General features: G+C 32.3%; 1 long non-coding RNA gene across 1 annotated transcript; it reads right to left on the minus strand.

The window, feature by feature from the left end:
* Positions 1-2,358: 2,358 nt before the first annotated feature.
* On the minus strand, positions 2,359-11,009 carry LOC128558988 (uncharacterized). The gene is made up of 3 exons (XR_008372007.1): positions 10,921-11,009; positions 3,389-3,567; positions 2,359-3,106 (listed from the first exon to the last, which is right to left on the minus strand). It is a non-coding gene; the product is annotated as an uncharacterized LOC128558988 (long non-coding RNA).
* Between the last annotated feature and the right edge of the window lie 8,054 nt (positions 11,010-19,063).

Raw genomic sequence — 19,063 nt, forward strand, 5'->3', positions numbered from 1 at the left:
AAGCAATAACGTAAGTGACAGCCCAAGTAGAGCCGAGGTCTGGAGTCTAACTTGTTCTTGTTTGATCCCCATTGGGGTTACGACTACTTCTTGTCATATAATACAATACTGTCGTTTGCCTAAACGAAGCGGCAACTCGTCAGATATTTGCTACAAACATACATTTATTAAAAAAAATGATTTACATCCACCATTTCAGTGATTCCTTTACAACATGTAATATCATTTATCCGGCTTCGCAAGCAAATTTTCTTGGTTGCTGAAAGAACCAGCTATTAATATAGCATCGGTCTTGTAACAGAATAGTCCGTCCGCGTTTCCCCTAAGATGAGCGAAAAGTATTCAAGAAGGAGACCCCGATCGTGATAAGAACATCTCATATTGAAAGGATATAAACAACCTTTTTTTCAAGCTTTTAGGCATTTGCTTCTTATGCTCTTAAGATAATACATTATACTTTGATATAAGCATACAATCTTAACGTTTGTATCAAATTCATTTTAATTTTAAGTGATGAAGTTCGCTGACATTGTATCACTTTTGTCCCTCATAAGTGTTGGCTCACAACCTCGCATAAGATTTGGAAGCTGTTCGTGTGAGGACGATATTAAGCTGATTTATAGACGGTCTTTGGTTCTTCCAAGGTGTCCACTCGTCCCTGAAATAATGTACAAAAGGGCACCTTGGGCCTTCCTCAATTATCAAAAGCTTGAATATTGCAATTTGACCTACATTGTTTCGACATCTATCTTTTATGTTTCTTAAATCATATAATGCAGCTAGAACATTATAACGGCAATTAACCTAATGTACAGTAAGACAGAGGTTGCAAATAAAATTATCTAGGCCAGTATAAATATATATTTGTTAGTTAGACTTATTTGGTTCACCATCATAAGTATTTAAAACACAACCCTTTTAAAAGTGAAATAACAACAACAGAACTGGTAATAGTGGACTTACGTATTGCCATGGTATAAAACCAGTGTACACTTTTGAGGTCCCGGCTGTATGACATTTCTATTTGCAAAACAAGGTTTTATTATAATTCTATGTTAAATATATTCTTCTGCGTGCAAATAGTGATGGTCATAATAATGCACTCGCTTTTTATAGCATATTTAGTCAGGATAGGCCGAAAAGATACATTGTATCTTTAATTCGAACATAAGGTGGTCAGTTACGTTGCTAACAATTGTTCCGCTGTTAGAGTCAGTTGTTCAGAAAGGACAACAAATTTGTTATCGAATAAGCTCATATTGCTCTTTTTATATTTCGCTACTCTATTTGATGTATTGCAACTTCAAGATTACATATTCCTTAACGCAAATCGTCATTCTTCGGATGAAAATTTAGCAAAATGCGCACATCATGTTCCGTAAATATGCGAGATATCCCGAGATAGCGTATGGTGAATATGTTGTTTGTCGATGGTCTTTACGGCAACATAAACAACAAACACTTTTCAAAGGCTGATATTTTATTTTCTTTTTATGAGCTACTTCATTACAATGAACATATTTCAGCCTTAATTTCCCAGCCACGCTAGCTTTAGAGAAATTGTGCTGTACATCTTAAGTTTTGTATAACGATGTTCCTGTTTTCAGCCTCTCATGTTATTATATTTTATTCAAAGTCCGATTAGAGATTGTCCTGTTGTCCAGATAAGGTTTCTGGAGCAGTCTCTGTATCTGCCAATCTATCCACCATACACTAACGGCGCAGTAACTGGCATACTGGTAAAGTGTTCAGAGTTCCAATATATACCGTCTCAATGGGCACTGTGGCTATTCAACTGCTAATCAGCACCATCTCAATGCCATATGTACGGGTAGTATATGCTAGTTATGCTTGCAAACAGTCTTGACAAATACCAACATGTACCAAATGCGTTCAAAGTTCAAAAACATGAAATTTCATTAGTTTTGGAAAACACAACTTTTTCATTGGGGCATGAATGTCTTTAGATAATATTAAAGGATAATGTACTAGTGACTTTATTTGTTCACTGGAATTAATTTTGGTGTTTGAAGCGCACCAATATACAAAACTTGATGCATGTGCATTATAATTATTCCTTAAGTACAATGGTTTCTCACACTGTCTTCTTTGCAACCCTTTTACATATCATAAAGTAGTATGTTTATTGAAACGTTTACAAATTAATTGTTAAATTTTTTGTTACGTAAGGTAGGTGTCCTGTGTAGAACGGAAGTTTAATCGAGAATAAGAATATAGTGAATGTTTAAGTTTATGAAACAATATTGAAGCAAACACTGCATCTTGCTTTATTTGCAATTAGTTAGTCGAACAAATTGACATCATAACACATCATTACTGAAGATAGCTTGGCACAGAAATAATAATACTAAAAAGAACAACCCAAGACAGTTGTATGAATACATTACTTTTACTATTAACAATTTTACTATAGCAAGCAATTGGTATCTAATTTCGTTTAGATTAATGGTTGGCAGAAATTGGTCACAGCTTCACATAAATGTCAATATACAAATACATATTATAAAAAGTATATGTTTAAAATGCAGATGCGGAGGCCCTGTGAACAGAGGCCTAATACAGTATACTTGAAACAAACAAACTTCTTATTGTACAAAGTTAAGATATACTGGTGGAGGCTGACCTAACCGCCACATGTCGAGAATTTGGAACAACGTGGACACCAGTAACACACAAATAAACACCCCAAAACCCCAGTACTAAATTGTAGCAGTTCACAAAACAAATAGTCATTATGATAAATGCAAAGTATAATAGAAAAGCTATTAATCAATTTAATGTTTAAATCCTTCGGTAATTACACAGATATATCCGTACAATAGAAACAAACTATATTATAAATAAGCAAATAATACCAGCCTACCTCCCTGCCATATAAACTGCATAACTTACAGATTTAAATCACTCAACAAAAATCTCAAAAAACTATTTAAGTATTATCTCACAATATCTAAATGCGCATAGAATAATTAAGTCCATATATATTAAACATCAGCAAGTATAAACAATCGAGGATTCCTTCGATAAGAAGCAAAATCAACCCTCGCATCTATTTGCAAACGACCTTCTTCTTCCATGTGCAAAACTGAAAGGACCCAAAAGGAGATTAAATCGCAACAAGTATATTAATATACCAACAAGACATAAGCTAAAACGGGCCCTTACAACAGAATAAGAGCTCCTTCAGTAACAGGTTTTGAATGGTAATCATTAAAACACATTATTTTAACAATTGAAAATGCATTTTTTCATGTACTTGCCTCTATAAAATGTTCATATGTTTACATAGTTCCTTCTTTATTAGTCTATGATACTTATCTTTATTTCGGTCGTTCTACAATGGGACATACGACATTTGATGTATTACCTGACTGTAAACAGTAATCGTTCCGTCTGTGTCTAAGTTGCATATTAACTGTTGACAGAACCAGGCCTGAGTTGAAGACCCAGGGTTCGATTCCTAGCTACTTACGTTGCGATGTGTCCTTCGGCAATGCACTTTATTACGATGGCTCAGTCGACACAGCAAAGCAAGTCGTTTTTGTTCTATATGAAAAATGAAATCAGACGGACAGATATTATGCTGACTAGTTGTGCTAGTTAAAACTAAATAGGACGATTGGATATGCAGAGTAGATGACTCCTATTGATTTTGAAGCCATTCTATTTGTGATCGTATCTATGAATAACACAAAAGCGTCAATGACATATATGTTTAATCCCTTAAGATCATATCATACAAAAGCCTTATATACATCTCGACAATAAAAACAAAATATACGATTGCCGCGTCCTATCATAAAAGATATTTTCACATTTTTCCAGTATAAAATCAAAATCTACACCTCCATTTTTATAACTGTTATTCCTTCATTTCCTAAAACACAAAATTTAAATGAGATATAATAATAATAAAATATATATATCCTTTGGCAATGTAATAGTTTTGAAATTTTTAAATGTGATTTAAAACATGACCACCTAACTATATTCTTAATTCAAAAGTACATTATTAAGATATTAGCAAAATAGCAAATTGTGGTAGAGCTATTTTGTTCCGTATATAAGGCAGTGGCCAAGATCGACTACCACATAACTGTACAAGTTGTTTTATTCTACAGTTGTATCCTTTACATTTACACATCTTAAATAATGTTTAAGTTTCATATATCAGATTTCATCTTCAGGTAAAATAAATAACACTATTGTATAACATTAAAGCTGCTACCTGTAAAAGGGATAAAAATAATACACTCGCTTACTATCGATATGGACAGTAAAACATTAATATAGGTAGTAAAACAAATCCGTACAATCATGTAGGTCAGATGTCGTTTATTTATAGCGAACTAGATGAAAAAAAAAGTGTAGATAATCCGTAGGATTGAATGATGTACATGTATCAGCTGTCTGGATAAAAAAGAAATTGTCACAATCGTAAAAGCTGTGTTAAAATCAAGCATGCCGATGAATTCTACGAAGGTTGGAATATTTATCAAGTTGCTGGCTGCATACAGGCTGCATGTATAACTTTTTTTATTGTAGCTTCGACAGAAAAGAAGAAGTCAGTGGGCAGAGGTGAGTGTGTTTGAAGTAAAATTGTTACAAATTGATCGATTAAGCTCACAGTATATAAATTACTATTTGGTGTCTTACATATCATTTACTGAAAGAAACAATTTTCAATGATCAATTCTCTACCTTGGGATATATTACAATGATGTTATATTTTAACGGAAGCTTAAGGAAAAATCAATAGCACTGTATGTCCTGAAAGTGTTAAAATCCAATTGTAAATTTACTGAAATAAGATATAAAATGTTTTAATAGCTCAACATGCTTCATTTGGATTTCCTAAGAGAATCAAAGCTGTCCATGTTGTTCACTTATACATTTATTAGAATTTAAGCAAGTCAGTATAAAGAGCAGGGTTCTCAAGCTTTATACTATTGATATTATGGTAGTAATAATATGTGGCCTAAGTTCCAGCTTTTTTCTGCTAGATTTTACAGTCAAGTATAACGTATGACAGAAAAACTGTACTTGTGGATAACTGCATTGCTGTTTTTAAATACATCTTTTATCTACGTCTCATGTAGGTTATGTATCAATGAGGAAGATTGTGGGAAACTGACTGTGCTAGAGTGCTTTTGATGAAGAATATTAGAGGTATGACATTAAGAACACAAACATTTATACAGACTTAAGTTGACGATTGCTCCTACAGCCTTGTACATTATATAAACGGGAGCTTATTTTCATCTCCATGAATCAATGAGAGTCTGTTGGGTGCCAGCATATCTTTTTCATTTCTCCTTGCATGTGACTTATGATAATGTTTACATACTTTTAGATGCTAACATGATTATTAGAACACCTTACAAGCTGTAGCTCAGAAAGAACTGTCAAAATGCATAGGAAATGACATTTAAAGCTCAACAAGAAAACACTGCTATTGTGTTGGCTAGGTGGTTAAGTTTGATATGGTTATTTTACCTGTATTGTCAAGTTTTCAGACTCCAGTTAAATTATGAGGGCATTCTAATTAAGATTAAATAGTAGACTTAAATGTGCTGTTGTGTTGATTAGAACAGGAAATGTAAGTGTCGTTTGAATAAACTTATTTCGCTCTAAAGAAGTCCATACATACATGATTTACTTATCTGCATGATATGTACATATTTTACAGTTATTCAGTGATGTTGATAGACATTTCGACAGATTGAAACAGTGTTATAGGGACTGAAATACTGGTACGTAAAAGAATTGAACTACCTTCCATTACTTACTGAGAATGCTTATAATTCCTATTTTCACTAGTGAGGTGTTATAGGGTATACATATTCATTGTTTTATAACATTAGTATCGTAAATATTCTTAACTGCAGAAATGTTTTGAAATATATATTTAAGCTTCCGATGTAAAAATAATCTAAATATGACACCCTAGATACTGGTACTAATGATAAACCCGGACGGATGATAAAGTCGACCACCTTGAAAATATTCGATTGCAATCAGTTATTTATATAATTGAACACACCATCTAATAGCAACCACTTACAACACCAACTGGTGTAAACAAAAACAAAATTGGTAAATATTCTGTATAAATAAATGACTTACATTTATCTGTATAACAAAGCATTCACTGTCAACACATAAAGGCTTGACATTCGGTCTTTTTGGGAACGTTTCAATAAGGAAAATTTTGTAAATGCCAAAGTGGTCAACAGTCCCCATTTTAATACCCCTTTCAGGGCCTCACTTCATGTGAGTTTGCTTATTAAATATAAATTTGAATAATGGAAAGTTTTCAGCAAATGTTAAGCTTTATTTTGATATCAACCATTGATAACAATTTGCAGAAATAAAAAAAAAAAGCTACAGGTAAAAATCCTCATTTTTTGTCCAGTTTTATCATCAGTACCAGTAGAGATGTTTGATAGCTATTTATTTGAGAGTAAGCATTTATTAGAAGCAGATTTTATTTTGTTTTCAAAAAGTATGCATCACGAAAAACGTTATATACAGTGGCATCTGTTTAAATTGTTTTGCTCTCGTCAATGGCGTGTGATAGTGTGTAATCTCTATAGTATTTATTTACTAGCTATCAAATTCTGAAGTCCCTTTAAGTTATCCTCTTTGCTGATGACGATGTGTTGACATTGAAGAAAATTGCTGATTTTGTGATAGGCAGGGACAGGTAAGAAAACATTTGTTATTTAATACTTTGGCTCTTGGTTGTAAATTTGTACGGAAACCCGTCAGATGCTGATGAAAATGTAATTCCTTTAAACGATTCTGTTTCGTTCAACACATGGCCACCAGAAGCCGAGTCTAGTTTTCCCAATATGGCTATATGTAAAACTTTGAAAATATTATTTTCCTAAACTAATGGCTAAAAATCAAAATAATCTGACAGTTATATTCTTTTGGTAATCCTGTACTAAATTTTGTCAAACCATGTTGATTTGTTAAGACATATGCCTGTCTACGGTCAGGGACAGTTTGCTGTTTAATTATGGCTATCTTCTTTTCTGAAACTTCAGGCTCGATTTGAAAATAAGTCCACAGTTCTATAAGTGACGATATACAGAATTCCTTAAATCATTCTGTTTCCTTATAAATATTGCCATCATGGACCGGGGATAATTTTCCTGTTTGTCTACATGAAAATCTTCTCTTCTCAAACAGCGGATTCGATTTCAATATTAATTGACAGTAATACTCCTTCGGTGGCCCTAATTCTATCAAACCGTGTCGACTTGTTGAAAAATATGGCTGCCTAGTGGTATGGTTAGTTTTCTCTAAATGGCTGTATGAAATGAACTTAATAAAATAACTGATATAGAAAAAGATTTATTATAATAGGTTTCCAAAAGGAATCAAAGCTTCCCCTTTATTTATCAATATTATTATTAGACTTTAGACATTCAAGCAATTTTGCACATTTTGTCAATATAAGGACAAGGGGTGTTCAAAACAAATGCATTATTGATATTTCCTTAATAGCATGTGGTCCAGTTAATTTTTCAGTTTTTGGTGTCTGCTTATAGTATGAATATTCATTGTGAGTAGAACATGAGGAAGGTTGGTAACTTAAAGTCGGAAGACTTTATTGATGTTCACAATAAATCTTTTATTTAGGTACCTGCACACGCTGGACGAATTATGGGTCCATAAAGAATTGTTGACATGATTATGAGTGATGGAGCCGTGGTGGTTATTGACGAAGACTAATAGATGAATGACACTACAAGTACAAACTTTAAGGCAGGACAGTTGAATTTGCTTCTTCAACCTTCTACGTTATAAATGGAAGCTTTTTCTCTTTTTCTTGAAGCAATGTAAGCATGTGGTGCGCATTTTTGTTTTATTTAGTTCTACTTTTTATGTATTAAAGAAAATGTGTAAAAGCACAATATCTAAATAATATTGATATAAGAATATCTTTAAGCTTCCTGCTTATAAAAACGTTTCACAAAAGTAACATGTGTAACAGTTGGAAGCATATGGAATGAAACATATTTAATCAAATGTTTGTGGACATTGTTTTTAAAATCACTCTTTCTGCGCATACGTGACATAAAAATAAAGTATTTAATCTACCTGAAAAAGATTTGTTGAATCCAAAAGAAGTAACACTCTATTATAAAACACGTTTTTTTGCACTTTCTACATATGTATAAACAACATGAAAGTACTCCCGAATGACCAGTGTTTGTAATTGCAAAAATGGTTCACTCAATGTTGAATTATTTTACAGGTGCACAAAGGACAAATATTGTACAATAAACAGTAAGGGTATTCCACAAAATGACTATAAGTTGAAAAAAAAAACAAACATAAATATTCAACTGCATGCAATGAACACTAAGTGACTTAAAGCATAACTAACACATTTTAATCACATAGCTGACAGGTATTGCTTCATACAAATAACAGAAGTGGCACAGTCTTATGGATGTTAATTGGTAAAATAAAATACATATATACTTCGTAATGTTACTGAAAAGGTGCACAGGGGACACATTCCAACAAACATACTTTTTTCAAGTACATGCCCTTTACTGGTGAACATTAACACAAGTAGGTACACTTTATTTGTAAGAAGCAATACAATTGGTGTTCAACCATTGGCCTCTTTAAAAGAAGAAGCAAACAATGAATTTTAAATTTTCCAGTGCTGATAGGTTGAATGTCTCAGAAAAACGTAAGTACTTTAGAAAAGTGATTCGGTTATCACATTGTAGTGTTCAACATTTAAATTTAGTATTTTTATTCACTATCTTTCATGGTGGGAATCAATGACAATGTGTGAGATATTGGTTTGAATAAGACGTAACGTATGGAAAACATATCTTGCTTGAAATGTGCGAAATTTAAGTTACGTAAAAAAATAAAAGGTAGCAATAACAACATCCTGACTACGTTGATTTTGGTATAAATTGCCTAATAGCACTTCCTAAAACTGAACTGCATAAAGTAAGGTAAGAGAAAAGAAAAAAACTTCTTATTTTGGAAACCACACATTAAATTTGCTTTTCTGCATGCTGTACATGTTTTAACTTATTTTCTGTTCTGTTGTAAGTTTGTTTGACAGAGAAATGCCAAAACCGAACAAAGGTGTTATTAGAATTAAGAAGTTGGTTCATAATATAGAAATGATTTACCTCCCATTAACTGTTTAGATTGTTTATTGTTCAGCTTTAAATTACTTCAATTAAGTACTTTGGACTAGACTAGACTAGCAAGGTTGAATTTTTTTTAGAATATATTCTAAACTATTGTATTTAGGCTCTCTATGGTTTAAAATAGTGTGAAAATATACTGAAATAAACATTTTGTATATATTTATTTGAGAATAATAAAAGCATAAATATTAAAAGCAATATCAGTTTTCTTCACAAAAGTATGTTTCCCTTTATGTGCAGTTGCATCTGTTGAAATTTGTTTTGCTGTCTTTAACGACCGAACTTTGATAAAACATTTGCAATAGAATTCTGTTTGACAGGACGATTACATTTTAAGCTCTATATCATTCTATTGATAGAGTTAATGGTATGTAATCTACATCAAATTATCAACCAGTGTTTATTCACTATTCAGTAAATTCATATGTTCTCATAATGAAATCCATTTGTTACTTTAGTGTTTATTTAAACAATAAAAAGCCTAGCTAGTGCATTAATATTGAATATTAACATTTTATAACCTCTTTAGGACAGATTTTGTTACTGAATTGTACCTGTTTGGTTTGTTGAGATAATAGTGTTAATAGTGTGTAATTTCTATCAAGACATCAGCCAGTGTTTATTTATTGTCTATTGAATACTTTAAGTCACTTTCATTTATCCCTTTGATGAGTAAATTATAGATTTTCTTCTGGGTGGGAGCAGGTAAAAATAATCTTTGTTATTTAATAGTGGCTTTGGATTAGTTGAGAAATATGTAGGACAATCCGTAAGGTTCATTGAGATATAGGCTGATGAGAAAATAATTTAATATTTACAATCATAAAAGGAGTCAAAATCAAGCAATTTGTTCAGTGATTTTTGGAATATTCATCCTGTGTATGGCGGAATGCAGGAGTTTTTAATTGTTAATTTAGCGGGAATTGGGCCCTTAAAAGCCATTCAACAAAGGGGATATGTGTGTTTCAAGAAAAGTTGTGGATTTTTGCATTGGAATAGCTTATGAATCATTAATATCTTTGTTGAAAGCATCACATTTATGGTCAACTGTCAATATTGGGGTAATTATATGACCATTTCTTATACTGGAAACCTAAGGAAAAAGCAATACCGGTGCATGGCTTAACGATAACGAATCAATAACGTTCTGCGGTGTCCCATTTGTGCTCCCGTTATTTCTCCTTGTAGTGATCAATGAAAATGTATGTTTAAATAGTTTTAATTATTATTTATTCGTCCCGTTGTTCAATATCTAAATAACACTGAAATTTGAATATAAGAAATTTCAACATATTTCAGTTTCTTGTCACAAAATTATATTTAACAACACATGAAGTTGTTATTTAAAGCTCAACAAGATTGACACTGCTATAAAACAATTATTTCGGTAAGACATTTGTCTGTGTTGTTCAGTTTGAAGTCAGTGTACAAAATATTGTTATTTCACTTGTATTAATTAAGTTGTCATAGCTCCAGTTACATTATTTAGATATTCTGAGTATCAGAAAGTACTTTTGGATTCTGTGTTTTGTTTAGTCCGCCAAAAGTTATCTATGTAGAAGAACTATCATTCTTGTATATGACTTGCTTTCCTACATGATGTACATGTTTTACAACTTATTTTCATTGCTATTGTATATCTTTTTGACAGAAAAGTGTTAACAGAATTAAAGTAGTGGTACATAATATAGAAGTAAATTACCTCCCATTAATTGTTTAGAGTGCTTGTATTTCACCTTTTAGCAGGTTCATTCTTGTTACACTTTTGTTGTCCTGGAAAGGCAAGGAACCTAAAAGTATGAAGACACAACACATCTGATTTCTATCTAATGTTAAACGAAAGATCTACACACCAATGAATTTGACAGAATGGTAAATCACAGTCTGATCAACTTAGATGTCACTGATTACAAATAAAAATGTACCCCAAGTATCAAAATAATAATAATTTTACTAACTGTTCAATGGCAGTAAAGAAAATGGTCCCATCTAAAAAACTAATAAACCAACTGTTGAACCATGTCGTACTACATGATATTTGAAGAAACATGTGCTACTGGCACTTATGAATAAGCTAACATATGTTTAGACAGTCATTTAAAGAGTACTTTTAAGTGACAGAATACAGCTGTGCAGTTGCATAATTATGTGTTTCTTACCCCAGCGTAGGCCCAAGTTTCGCGACTCCTCTTGTTTCTTTCCTATTTGTTCACCTTTTGTGTGAGCACTGACTCTTTGCTGAAAGATCAAAACAAAATTCGTATGTTGCTGATATATACCAAGTTTTATTTGAATTGGAGTAGCTGAGTACATTAACAAAATTTTACAGAACATATTAAAATGTTTCTGAATGGCGGATGATGACAATACAACATGTATGAAATCAGCGTGAGCGAGCTAATATTAGAGATTTTCAGCTTACTTCGACGCGTACTGCGGACCACGGACTACGGACTTATTTTAGGGGTTTTCTCAAACTGTATATGAGGAAGTTATGCATAACTGAACAGTTGCATATTTAGCATCCGGTTCTAATGCCGTAATACTGTTTTCATTCAAAATATCTGAGGAAAGATAGCTATAAGATTTATCAATATCCGTTTTATTGTATATGAATTACCAATATATTTTGTCTTACAAACTTTTTTAACAGTGTGGGCGCAATTTTAAAATTTTTCACCCTTTTACTTTTTATATCGCTTTTTGATTAATGTCTTTCGACTACCGTATTAATGAACAAGAAGCTAGAGGGACTGTATCGCAAACTTGTTCTTTTTCTATTTTTTTATTTGAAGTGCTGCAACTTATCTATATGATTGCTGTCAATTTCGTGAGGTTCTAGCAAGTATTCTATAGCAGTAAAAACGGCTGTTGATTCAACGATCAACATACCCTATAAACCAGAATTTGAACCAATGACCTTCTGGTGAGGAGACAGACAATCTTCCCCTGCGCCACAAGATGTTCACCCGACACATATGCGTAGATGATCGCAACAACATTTTTGGTATCTAAAATGTATATAGTGTATATTGAGCATGGGGTTTCGTATTGTAGCACGCGCGACGCTGAAATGCTATTGTACGACGCACAATTTGGAATATGCGCGGTACGATGCGCGACATTGTAATACACCGCGGTAAAAAAAAATGTCGCGCGTGGTATTATATATTCTTAACTATTTCAAACCCTACAAATTCAGTTTTATACGATACTGAATTCATTCAATATTCCCGGTCACCCTATCATGATATACGTGATGGCTACATTATGAATTTTTAAACCAATATAGACCTTGAGTTTTGATGAGTTTAAATCTTTGTTCAAGTTCCCTGAAGACAAGTATCTACATGTACACATACCATTTTTGCATGTGTTCGACTTAAAAGGCTTTGTCAATAATGATAAAAGGCTAGTCTCGACTTCTAAGCTTGTTGTATCAAATGAGCACACAGAATTGCTCAAATGGCGTCATAGGAGTTGATTAAGTCAAAAATATAATTTTGTTGACAATTCTATGCATTTACTGGCCATAAAACATTTTTGGAATATGATCGGAATTTTGACCTTGGACGCTTCCCAGGCCCTTTCTTCACAAAACAATTTTAGGTCTCAGCTGGGTTTTAGATTGAAATGTTGGCAGCTAGTTTTAATGGTGCTTAAAGATTCAATTCCAGTTGAGACTGACAATCCATACTGAATAGTCACTTGAAAATAGTCATGAATTTAAATATTAAATTGTAACATGCAATATTGATATCAATGACAATGTTTCATTATCAAACTCGGCTGGGACTCAAAATGTTTTGAAAACAGAAGCCCAGGAATTCAGTCTTGGCGTGATCTCAGTCATCAAGATCGAGCCTGCCTCGATCATTTTTCAAAATCTGATATCAGATTATGTTTATATGAAGATAATATTCTTTTTTTTTTAATTTTTAAACATGCTGATACACAACTAATACAGGATGTTGCCGCTAAATTATGGTAATATATCGGATCTCGTTTCGACGAGGATGAAAGATGCATGTATGAGAACTTCCCGTATGTTTTGACAAAGTGTTGAACTAAATCATTTAGGATAGTCCATTAAAACTCCTCATGATTTTATGTAACGTTCTACATTTATCAAAAATTAATGAAAAACAATGACTTTTTCCATACAGAAGTCTACGAGAACACGGTATTTATACCATGCAACAAAAAATAAACGGACGTGTGTTTTATTCAGAATGTATCAATTTTTTTCACGATAATATTTTGTACTGCTTTTTTTTTCTTATGTTTTTGCTGGACTAGGAATCGTATGGACGGACACAAATTAAAACAAAACTGTTTTATAGGAATCGCCGTTATCTTCAAATCCATGTTTCAAGTTGCACATTTTAATGCATGAACATATTAAGGTGAAGTATTATCGTTGCACTGTGGGTTCCAAGTTGTTCCAGTCGCGCGGAAGAAATGTCTTAATATCAAAACAAAATGTTAAAGCATACGGGTTTTTGAAGAACATTCTTAAGGCAAGTAAAATGCGACAGGGTATTAAGCTGAATCTAGAGGCATCCTACATGTAGACATTAATGTAGCCGACTCGTTTAAATGTGACATGTAAAAGTAATAGAATATGACATCTAAAAATTGCGATTACATGATTGTGTTAAATGTAGCCTGTTCACTATCCATTGTTTTCAAACGTATGTATTGTATTAGCAGATGATTATATCACAATACATAAATTTCTACAATGAAGGCAAAAGTTACTACACATATAGGTAAAAGAAACATATATACCATAGGTATCTTTTTTCTTGCGAACCTTTAAATATTTTGAGAAAACCCCTACTGTAAGTACGCAGTCCGCTGTCCGCGTGGAAGTAAGTTGAAAATCTCTATTACACTATATCGGACTAGATATGAACGATCTTTTGGAACGACCCTATTATAGCAAAAGTAAAGAATACATGAAACTATTTAGTTTACAATAAATATAGATTTAAAACAGTTTAATGTTTCCCTTGCAGTATTTGGCTTTTTGATAAATTTGTACAGTGATTATTTTCTGCGTGTGATTCATGACATGATAACAACAAACAGATATTGAAATGGTCAATTAGTAATTTCTGACGAAATTATATGATATTACACAACATAATACAAACATTTAGTAGTATGGAACCAAATGATCCATTTTGTGAACCTTATCAAGATAAGGTAAACAGTATATTAACACTAAGCTAGTATACATTCTTACAATAAATGAATCAAAGTTTTTAGTCCAAACATTGTAAACACAGTAACTTACACGATGACTTACACGATACATGTTAGAGTTTCCCTCGAGATGTTCTAAAAATTTGATTGTTCTATCTATCCCGGCTGCTAAACCGAGATAGGATTATTTAGCATAATGATAATATTTAACAAGATCTATCAAAGGAGACAAGGCGCTCGACTTCATTGAGGCTCAATAGTGATAATGAGTATATATTAGGAAACTGGGGGTATCAATGTAGTGATTAATATACCCAGTGTGAATGGCGGTATTAGACAACATTTTGAGTCAAAGCCGTCTGATAATAACGGTGATAGATTAAAAGTGCATCAAACTAGTAACCAGAATTTCTGCGTATGAAAGGGACATAATTCATGAAATATTTCTGCCAGAGTAATGCACATTGTGCCCTTAAATATTTGTGATAATGTTGAACATGTATTTCAAGTTTGTATCAAACCAACTTAATGATAACAGAAATAGAGTTGATGTGCATCAACACATTTATTAGAATGTTTAAGTATAAAAGGGAAACATTTCTTAGACTATTACTGCCAATGTAATGTCCTGTATGTCCTGTGAAGTCGGTGATGCTTTGGAGAAACAAGTTCTAGTTTGAATCAAATCCATTCAGTGATAACAGAGATAGAGTGTAGGTGCATCAAAACTTTACGCTAAAATACAAAGTAAAGAGGGCGTATTTCACTAAATGTCTGAGCTTTAGTTATGGATTATATGTCATGTAATGCCGGTGAGTTAATATGACAACCGTTTTAATGTTGAATCTAATCAATTTAGTATTAACAGATTTTAGGTGAAAATGTGTCAGAGATTTAACCTGAAATGTTAAATACAATTGTGCATTGTTCTTAAAATACTGGGGCAAGATTAATGAACCTTACATTAAGTTATTTGGAAGATGATGTGAAACAAAGTATTTTAAGTTTGAGTCAAATCCATTTAATAGTAACAGAGATAGAGTGACATTGCAACAATTATTTGTGAAAAGCGGTCATAAATCATGAAGAATTTATTTGAGAGTTATTGGCCGACTAATTTAAGTTGAATCAAATGCATTAGTGGATAATATTAACTGATCGAATGATATTGGATTTCTTAAAATAGCTTTTTATTACCCTTAAAGCTTCTCGTTCAAATATGGGATGAACGTTTTCAACATATTCATTTCAAGTTGGCATAGACTAAAAATTCGACAATAAAACTTGATGAAGCGAATGAAACTGTAAGACACTGGTTCACAGGCAAGAAGAGTGTTGACTTCCTTTATTGTTTCAAATGCGTTGCAACGTGTTCTTCAATCTAAGCAATATTTTATTAGGATATTATGGCAATATGTTTGTACGGATGTTCACTTTCACAGTACCAACATTTTGTATAATTTGAAAGAAAATATTGTTCGCCTAAATTATGTGAACGAGTCGCTTACTCGATTTAACGATATTCTAAATTATTTTTGACATCGAAAAATACATCATATAATAAATCGTTATGTTAATATCTTGGTGATTTTATGATATAAGAATCGTTTATGCCATATAAATACTAATGATATAAGTTGAACTTGTGATACCTTGTACCTTGCAATTTGTGAAGAATATTATCAAACGAATGAAAGAAAATACTAGTATATCATAAAATGGAGGATGTCACAAAATAGCGAATGTGCTTCCTGCTGAGCACATGCCTAAAGTACAGAAGAGAATCTCGTTTATTTATAAAACAGTTAAACTGAAATGTCTTCTTATATGTCCGTCCAATGATTCCGCTCCAGGTTAAAATAGTTCCACATATTGGACTACGTTAAACCCATCGAGTTATACTCAGCTGAGACAGGCAACTTTCCAGTTGAAGGATTGTTTTAATAGAAAGTTTTATAAACTAACACAATGAACAAATGCTTCTGAATGAAACTATTGTATCACTCTTCCTGTGTCAGAATATTGAATTTCGAACAGATATATTTGCAGTCATGTGAAGTGTTGGACATGTCCGCTTAGTGAATACCGTTGTTCGGTTAATGTCTGTCTTACCTACTAGACATATTTGCTGAATCAGAGCAGAACATTGTCACCGATATTTTATCACACATCTTTATGCTATTTCGGTTAGGAAAAATACGAACAACGTATGGGTAGATACTAGAGCGTGCAAGTAAACAGTTTATACATAGCTTTAAGTTGGTAAAAGGATATATTCAAGGGCGCTATTTTTTGTCAATTGAGGAAAATCTACTTCTAGGAAGCGCGTTTCTAGGTATCAGAACAGAAATAAACCACAAATATGCATCCAAGGGCATTCATTGTTATGGAAGGAGGCAAATTGTTTAAAGTACTACTGCGAATTTTACATCAGGTTTTTAGGTATCTGATCGTATATAACTTGGCCAACAGTGTACTTTTCAAGGACATTTATTCTTATGTATTTTCGATTTTAAATAGAATTAATTTTCAAGCCTCACTTATACATAACGCTAAAAGATTTTCTAAAATCGGATCACTTCTGAAAAATATCTGGCAGTTTGAAATTTAAAGAAATGGCTAAACACGGAGGCAGGCATTGTAGTGTGTTTATGTAATCAATTATACATTGCGGTACTACATATCTTAAAAAAAAAAAATCTAACGTTTCTTTATTTTAAGTTGTAAGGAATAATGCTTTCGTTCTAATAAGGAAAAGTAGAGAAATTATGTTACAGTCATTTTGTTTTATGTTGTCACGTGAAAAAATGGCTTCATTTATGTCAAATTTTTAAGTTTTAATAACTTTTTTCATATCTTTATTAAAGTACATTTTAAAAGACTTTCACTTATTTAAGGATGAAGTATACCTTGTCACAAAGATTGATCCAACTTTTAAATACGGAACCGTAGTAATTCATTGTACTTCATCTGATTACCAACATGACACTCTAAAGATATTTTATACCACAAGAAGAAGAAAAATACGGATATTTAATATTTTTTTACTTATTTCGGTTTTACTCTTCTCCGTAGTAGCCTGCGCACTAATAAAATCATCTTTCCCATTTTGTGTAGCTTTGAAACATAGTTTTAATGTAAATAAGATATTTATTTCATTTTCCTGTATTTAATAAGCAAATATTAAAGCTTGTATATTTTTATCCTAATATCGGAAATGTATAGTGCCTTGGTGCGGCCTATATATCTAATTACTGTACTTCAATGACCTACAAAATATCAATATTGACTATTGTACACACATTCGAAACCTGTATAATTAATCACTATCTTCGAAGATGAATTTTAGTTGAGTATTAGTTTTGCGAAGTTAAAGACTTTAATTTTCTACGCTCTGTTCTGCCATAGAAATGTTATACATGTAGCATTCTACAATAAATCAAATTTATTTTTGGATTCTGAATGACATTTCTCGTTAATCCAAGTACTGTACACTATATATGATTTAGAAAATGCAAATCTCTTTAAACATCTTATTACCTGTAAAATATTTTTCTCTTATTTTTCTATTACTATTATTTCCTCTTTTTCACACACATTGAAGGTAGTCGTTTTCCCATTGATTACTGTATAAATTTGTTTTCTGATTGTATATGTATGTAGTATATGTTATATGTGTGTGTGTGGGGGGGGGTGTGTGTGTGTGCGTGTGTGTATATATGTGTGCAAGTTCAAAGATCTGCAGCAAGATATGTCTATAACGACTACAATTACACCAGCAGTGTCTCCAAAATGATAAATGAACTAAACTGGCAAACCCTAGAACAACGCCGTAAGATCAGCTCAGTTACTATGTTATACAAGATCCAACAACACCTTGTTTTTGTTGACCACAGTCACCTTACACCTACCAGAAACTTGAACTACTTGATACCGTATTCAAAGACACACTATTATGCAAACTCCTTTTTCCCAGAAGCATACGCCTGTGGAACAGTCTCCCCGTGTCTTTGCAAGCTAGTCCAAACTTAGAAGTGTTTGTTGGGCAGCTACCACCCTTCTATCAGTTCTAATACAACTTCCTGCATTTACTTTTTAACCTGACCTGTAAAATAGTTCTTTTACTTTATCTTTGAGATGCACATAATCTCTATATTCTTATTATTTTTAACAGCTATCCCTGACAAAGCGCCTGCTAGTTATAATCGATAACGATTGTTAAGCAGTATAACATAGACATAGACATAGATATATATATATATATATATATATATATATATATATATATATATATATATACATATTAAAAAAAGGGTTTTAAGGAAATAGCCAAATCCTTTTGAGCTTGTATATTTCATTTATTCCTCAACCGGTTTCAAAAATTATCATCAGGAGGGTTACAAACAATATGGCGTCCTTTAACGTCGTCAATAGAATCAAGGGACGTCACTGTTAAATAAATGACGTCTAATTAACTAACGAATAAAATTGACGTGACGTCGTTGTAAAACATATCTGTCAGGTATGATTTTATGTGTCTCTATTTAGTGAAGGTTTAAGCTGCCTTATAAACATTATTTCTCGTTGTTTTCTACTGACTATACTGTCCGTGAACATTTTGAAAAATGGAAATA

This window comes from Mercenaria mercenaria, chromosome 8 (assembly GCF_021730395.1).
Source record: "Mercenaria mercenaria strain notata chromosome 8, MADL_Memer_1, whole genome shotgun sequence".
Classification (NCBI taxonomy): Eukaryota; Metazoa; Mollusca; class Bivalvia; order Venerida; family Veneridae; genus Mercenaria; species Mercenaria mercenaria.